At 39.9% G+C, this 7500-nt stretch overlaps 1 pseudogene; it reads right to left on the bottom strand.

Moving 5' to 3' along the window:
* The window catches only part of LOC138005542 (uncharacterized), a 2318-nt pseudogene extending 2133 nt beyond the window's left edge, over window positions 1-185 (bottom strand).
* Window positions 186-7500: the final 7315 nt, after the last annotated feature.

Raw genomic sequence — 7500 nt, 5'->3', positions numbered from 1 at the left:
CTGTTGTACTGCTGCAACTGAGAGATGGTAAGACCAGATTGAGACTTGGTTAAAGTGCTTGCTTGCATTTCAATGTTAGGACCATAGAGAATCATATTGACAAGATATACCAGTGATGGTGGAACAGAGTTCGCCTGGCAGTTCGATTCGAAAGATCTGCCAAATGTGTATTTCTGTGTGAACATGTTTTTGCATCAACGTAGCAATTTGAGCGTGGAAAGTAAATGTGTTCCCTGGCTGTAACAGCCACCATGTCTGTTTCGTGTTCATCTGCGACACCACTTCGACCAACAAAATCTGCTTCTTCTGATGAATTGGAGTTAGAGGCATAACGCTTTAACAAATCCATACTTTAATGCTACTGACAAATAGCGTATGAAAGAAGGGAAAAGTGAACAGGTCCTTTGCACTTACGTCACAGTCTTCGCTTCGCACAGGACAACGCATTTTTTTACACTCGAAAACGAGAATAATAAATTATCCGTAATTTTTTAGACCTGTAAAAAGTCTTTCACTCAAGTGGTCATATTGACGGACAGACTGGACTATAGGTTTTTTATAAGTTTTCTAAAACAGACAATCAGCGACAAAATTAGTTGAGACAGTTGCCAACAGAGCACACTGGCAACGACACATTCATTGTTTGCAAAGAAAACTTGTCCAGAAAGTACGTTTCCGGGATACCCCTCCCTCCCCCACCCTAAAAAAATGTTGTACCGCTGTCGACAAGGCTCGTAGAAAACAGAAAAACACAACATTGTCCCGGGGGTGCGGGGGAGGGGGCCATTTGCGCCGCCAAGCTTGAAATCGACTCTAAAGGATAAGAGTGTCTCAACAATTTTGACGCCGATTGTAGCTCCGCAAGCTCGATACCCTCCGGTAGTCAAGGGCTTGTCTCATCTTCTTCGCCTTCCTCTTTGACTCTCTCAGTTCTTTTATACAGTGATGCTAAACAAGGGGCGTGATATTTAGCCTCTAGCGCTACCAAGTCGCCAGCGCTTAACTTCGCCAAAAGCTTTTCATCCTGCAATACCATCGCACACTTCCTGACACGAGCATCTAAGCCAAATGTTGAGACATTGTGAAGAGGGTTATTATGTGTAGAATACTTTCACAAAGCATGTACCGCAATTGTCGAGAGATGCAGGCGAAGCTGAACGTGTATACTTTCCACCAACCGGCTGTTCACTTTCAAGCGCCTGTCTTTTTTCTGCTCATTTTAACTTTGTAGAATTGAAGAGGTCGTAGCAACTTTTGTGCCAGTGTGCTTTCCACCTTACGAACGTATTCTCCAATCCTTCACCTTCATCTAGCCGTGAAAGATCTACCTGTGTAGGCATGCAATCGAGATCCCTGAACTTCATTATATTCCCAGCCAAGGTCTTGTAGCCTGATCCAACATCACACGAGCGCTTGGAATCTGCAGGACACCGTAAAGACTCTACTTTGTTTTGCTGGCAAATGGCACATTTAGTCCAGTCTGTCTTAGCAATAGCATCGGGTGCTGCCTGTTTATCTCCGGGGTTACTGACACTTTTCGGCATTTCTTTACGAGTAATTCAAGTTTGTGACGTCAAGAAAAAGCACAGTAAGGTATATACTCAGTACATCTTTTTGCATTGCAATAGTCGATTGATACAAACTGAGCTGACTAAAAGTTAAAAAACATAGTTAATTTGGTTAAATGGAACTCTACGTTAACTTAAGCAAACACTTATTTCACTGGATTTAATTGTATTTTTACATTAGTTGACTGAAAATCTGTTAACTCGAACTCACATCTATATCCTTTGTCGAACTATTTTCTTTGCCATTTACCATTAGCTACCACGAACTTCCCTATACGATCATTACATTTATTTACAGGTTGTTTTCAGATCAAAATGTAGAAAAATCTGATTTCAGCATGTTGTCAAAAATATGTTTTAAACTATAGTGGCTGTTAGATATTGAAATTGTACCAAAATTACTAAAAAAATGAAAAACATGGATACCATTTTCAGAACTTTTCTAAGGTTACTTAAATACCAAAAACCACTTACTAGTGCCTCGCTAAGTGGAACGGTTTTTTAGTTTTTAATTTTTATTGGGGATCTACCGCATAATACTTACAGGGCATTCAGTGACAGATCTCTTCCAGATTATTTTTAAGGTCTAAACTACATTTTGTAATCTTTCTAGCTAACTCCTATCTGCCTGTGGTACTTCTCCGTGATAAATTCTTGCGTTCTAACACATGAAAGTCTAACCCAACAAAGAAAAAAAAAATGGCGGAATAAGTGTGAATGTTATTTCGTGTTTTGCATCATGGGTAATTGAACTCAGGCCTCTGCAGCTGATTTCACATTGGCCATCCCCAGCATCGGCTGTTTCAAGTTTTGGGTAAAGTTTAGGAAACTTAACAGAATTCAATTTTCAAAGTAGCAAGAACCGTCACTCCAGAACGGCCCTGTGCGTTGTGACAGGAGCTCAACGTTGTGATTTATATAATTATTCTTTAGCTGTGAACATTAAATTTAATAAGCTTGATACAGAAATAACGTTTCTTAAACAATGGCTATGTCTATTTTCAATCTTTTTTTTTCTATTACAACCTTCACAGTTTTGCAGTAATCAAATGCTTTATTTTTTACATCATTCCCTTGGAAATTCCGGCAAAAGTGTGTAGCACTTCCGGTTTAGATAAGGTAAAACCAAATGCTAATATTCTCCATTTCCATAAATGAAATCTGCGGAATTGCAATAATACAGCCTTATAATCTTTGTAAATAAGAAAAAATGAACGGATTTTTGAACTTAAGAGTTCCTGAAAAGCGAAGAAATTCAACTTCCAGATATTCATCATTTCACGTCTGGTCAAGATGGGTGCCATTTAAATAAAGTCGCCATAACTCGCGTCAGCACCAAAATCCGCGATGGCTCCATATTAATCAGTGTAAAAAAGTTAACATTTTAACCAAATATGATGCTTTTAACCGGAAAGCGCACAATTCCACACAAATTCTGCATATATCCGCCCCACTAATTGAAATTTTTCTCTTCTTCTCCTTCCTCTCCTTCTTCCGCTTCTCTCAAGCCTTTCCTCGCTTAAATCTCCACCAAAAAAGAGCAGCAAAAACCAACGACTTGTTCTGCGTTTTCAAAAGGATTGTCCACCTTCTCGGCCATACATCCCCATTAAAGGGGAACTTCGGGGTAAATCTGCCTATTGTGGGGTGAGAGGCCTTTGGTGTACGTTTGAAGTTTTGATAAAATATTTAGCATGCAGCTTATTAGAACGTAGATATTGTAACTGAAATGTGAGCAAAAATTGTAAATAGAATTGCGCCATCTTGAGCCGTGCTCCACTGATCAGCAGTGAGTTGTGACGTAACAATGTCAAAGGGTTTTCGCGGGAATTTTATATCATAACATTGTGGCATCTCGTTTCTTTGCCGTGTTTGGTCAACTTGTAGTCGATTTATTTTAGCTTGTTTTGAGTTAGCCAACGCTTGAATAGTGCATTTTTAGGGAAAGATGGCGAGTTGCGTTTTCCCCGGGTGTAATCATTATTCAACGAAGATGAGAAAAGCTGGAGATAGCGTGAGTTACTTCCACATCGTGCTGGATCATCGGATGAAGGTATGGCTGAACTGGATAAGACGCACAAATTTGCGCCCACTAGAGAACTGCCATGGTTGTAGTGAACATTTCCTGGCAAGCTGTTTTGAGCCTGATCTCAGTGCACAGTCAACTGGGCAGATGGGCAAACAGATTTTGAGGGATGACACTGTACTGTCCGTGTTGCAATACAGCCATAGCCCAGAGGAAAAAATACCCAGGCTATCATGGGAATGTCGCTTTGAACAACAAAGACATGAAGAAGTTATTCTGTCATTAATTAAATGTTGCCCTGAGTTATGTTACATAATTGGCCTGGTTTAGTTAGGCACGATTTGAACGAAAACAAACACTACAGGTCTTACTCTGGTCCTATTACCGTGCTTAACCGTCCAGCTTTAACTTGCCAAGGATAGTTATGGGTCATTTTTCTTTTTTGTCTCTTACCGAATCTACCAGTTATCCTGAGACTACATGACATTGAGAGATTGTAAACATTGATGTGGCATTTCAGTGTGAGCCATTAAACCTGCACATAATTGATTACATCGTGGTATGATGTGATGCTTCTTTCGGAGATTGTCGTTTTTAAATCACATAAAGTACTTATTATCCACAATTCTACTTGACTGCATTTGGGATATGCCTTGTTTTAGATGTTTCATGTAAGTGATCCAGATGATGAAACTATTGATAATGACAAGGATGATGAAGATATGAACCCCAGCTGGAAATTATCTGATGCTGAACTGTTTCTATCTGATGACATGGACGTGGAAACAGCTGAAGATGAATTTGAAATGAAAAAACTTTCTGGTTTTTGGTTCATGTCTTAATGAACTTCTAGAAAGATTCCCATAATGTGGGGATGCTATCATCCAGCAGAAGAACAAAACATCTGGTAGTATGTTACTAGTTGAACTAACTTGCCATAGTGCCCATACAAAAACATGGAATCCCAACCAGTTGTTAAAAGGAAACCTCCTGGAAACCTGCTATTGGCAGCAGCTATACTCTTTACAGGTAACACTTTTACAAGTATCAGTAACCTTGCCTCATGTCTCCACCTTCAATTCTTTTGTGATCGTGTTTTTTGACACACTGAGGAATATTGTTCCCAGTTGTTAACGAAGCATGGGAGGCTGAAGGCAATAGGCAAATCGACACACTATCTTCCAAGGCAGTTGTTAATCTAGAAGAGGATGGGAGATGCGATAGCCCTGGACATTGTATGGTACTTACACATTGATGGATGAGAACACCGGAAATGTAGTGGCATCGTAATCGAATGAGATGGAGGAAGAGGGCTTCACCAGACGCATTGAAATGTTGGAGGGGAAGGGAGTCAACATCACCAGAGTGCAACAGACCACCATGTACCCATCGGCAACTGCATGTCCAAGGACTACCCACACATCAGTCATCAATATGATGTATGGCATCTGTCTAAGTGGGTGGTCAAATAGCTGAGAAACAAGGCTAAGCAAAAGGGTTTTGAGGAGTTGGCTTCGTGGATACAGTCCATCTCCATCCACCTATGGTGGTCTGCTGCAACATGTGATGGCAGTGTCCAGATGTTGTGGGAAAAGTGGAATTCAGTGTTGGATCATGTCAGCAACAGGCATAAATGGTCTGGAAACACTTTTTTCCATCATTGCTGCCACAGACGCATTTCTTCTTCTGAAACTAAGAAGATCTGTTGGATCAGGCCAGGTACACCAGCTAACTTATCCTTGGAGGAAGTGGTTCTAATCAAGAAGCTTCTAAAAGATCTCGCTAAGCTGACTGATTTCTATCACACTGGGAAAATCGAGTTGTACCACTCCATGATGTTAAAGTATTGTTCAAAACGAGAGCATTTCTCCTACAAAGGCATGGTTTCCAGGACACAGCTTGCTGCTCTTGACAACAATGCAAACACTGGCCGCAAGCAAGCTCAAATTAAGGAGAGTGAACGGGCAGTTGTGGCTCGCCATAAACTGTTTCCCCAAAGCAAACAAGCGATGGGTGGTCATTGTTGAGCCAAATAGCGAGAAGAAATCATTGCAGTATTTATCAGGTTTACTTTCTGAAGTTGTCAAGTGAGTTGAGCTAGGGAATGCAGTCGCCTTGCCCATGCCAGTTCACCTACCCAAAAACATTGCCTTGAAGCCTGCACCAATGATGGTGAATGCAATAACACAACACTGCTCAAGAGTTAACAGATTAATTTGAAACATGTCTGAACAGTGCATGTACAGTCAGAGTTATACTACATTGCTACATGCAATTGCCAATACCAATTTAAGGTCTCAAGAAAATGCCAGGCAAATTCGATTGCTTAGTCTAAGAAATGCTCTTAATTTGAATATCGGGACTGACTCCATACGTGCGCCAAACTTTTTGTTTATTTTTCATTGTTCCTTTCCTCTTATCTAAGTATTTATAGATTGCAATTTCTTAATTACTTTGACTTGATAATGAAGTTTAGCTTACGTGGAAACGTCATCGTTTCTTAAAGTTTTCAGGAACGTTTTTACGATTAATTTTTTAGTATGTTAAGATGTGTTTTATCGCAGTTTTTTAAAGTTAAACAATTGCCAATTGGCCAAAGAAACTATATATTACACAATGAGCAAATTATTATTTTATTAAGATCATAAAGTCAGTGCAGTAAACTTCTTAGGATTTAAGAGGAGTTCCAACCCACCTATAATTGGTTATACCAGTGGCAAATTATCCTTTAGAAGTATGTACCTTACTCATCTGCGTAACAAAACCCTTCGAAAACAAACTCCTCCTCTGGCCCAGGCGGAGAATAGAAATTATGTATGCACATGACGGCACAGGATGGCAGAACCACTCGTATTTCTTTCCTTAATACCCCCCAACACCATCAAGGCAATTGCCTGTAAGTAATATGTCTAAAACCTTTATCTTCCGCTTTATCATCTCGGTCTTTGTACTGTTGTTGTACTGATACCAAGCAGTCTGGAGGACCCATCGATTTATGCACACTGGGTGAAAGCCTGGGTGCTGTGTTATGTATGTAGGTTGTTCTTTACATTCCCAACACTGACAGCCTGAATTAGCTTATTTTTTACTCGCTCAATTTCTTGGCAACAAACACTTGACTCTTCCCTTTCCATGATTTGACAATTCTCAAAAGCACACCTAAGTAATGAAACAACATCCAAATGGAACAGATAGAGTAGAAAGCACACCTAAACATGTAAAGCGAATAAAACCTGGTGAAATCAAATGAACAACAGCTTAGCAATAATATGACCCTACCCTATTATGAGAATTATTTAACCAGCATTGATCTTTACGCCTGCTTTTTTTTGGAAGAATTAAAGCAAGTTTAATAAGTCACTCTCAGGGAGGACGTTTCTGGTTCTTTCAATCCCCTTCTCACTGCTCGGTTTCCTTTGGGTTTCTGGAGGAAAGCGCTGGCCGCTAAAAGTGTGATAATTGTGACATTAACTTCCTAAGTGATGTTGGGTAGACAGAAAAACGTCTCAACTCGGGCTAAAGTATCTGTCGTTAAGCAGTTGTTCCGACTTCATTATTTATAATCTACAAATTTGTTAAATGCCATTCTGTATAAAAAATCGATAACACAGTTTGAAAGTTTGGTACACAACACGCTACAAATTATAAAGCAAGCCAAATAAACAAATATTAACGATAGTGTGAATTTTGCAGTCGTGGGTTAGTGGTTCCAATGTCACTTTCGTCCCCAGACATGCCTTTTTCTGGGTTGCTGTCAGCTTTGTCTGAATCTATTCTCTGCTCAAACAGGTACGACTCGATAGTAGACCTTTCAGTATCATTGTCCCTAGTGAAATTTTTAAAACTGGACCCAGATTCAGCCATCACGACGACGAAATCCTCAAGCTAGTAAACCCTTTTATCCAT

Source organism: Montipora foliosa, chromosome 6, assembly GCF_036669935.1.
Source record: "Montipora foliosa isolate CH-2021 chromosome 6, ASM3666993v2, whole genome shotgun sequence".
NCBI lineage: Eukaryota > Metazoa > Cnidaria > Anthozoa > Scleractinia > Acroporidae > Montipora > Montipora foliosa.
Note: the sequence above shows the minus strand (reverse complement) of the source record. Positions and strands in the feature narration are given on the sequence as shown.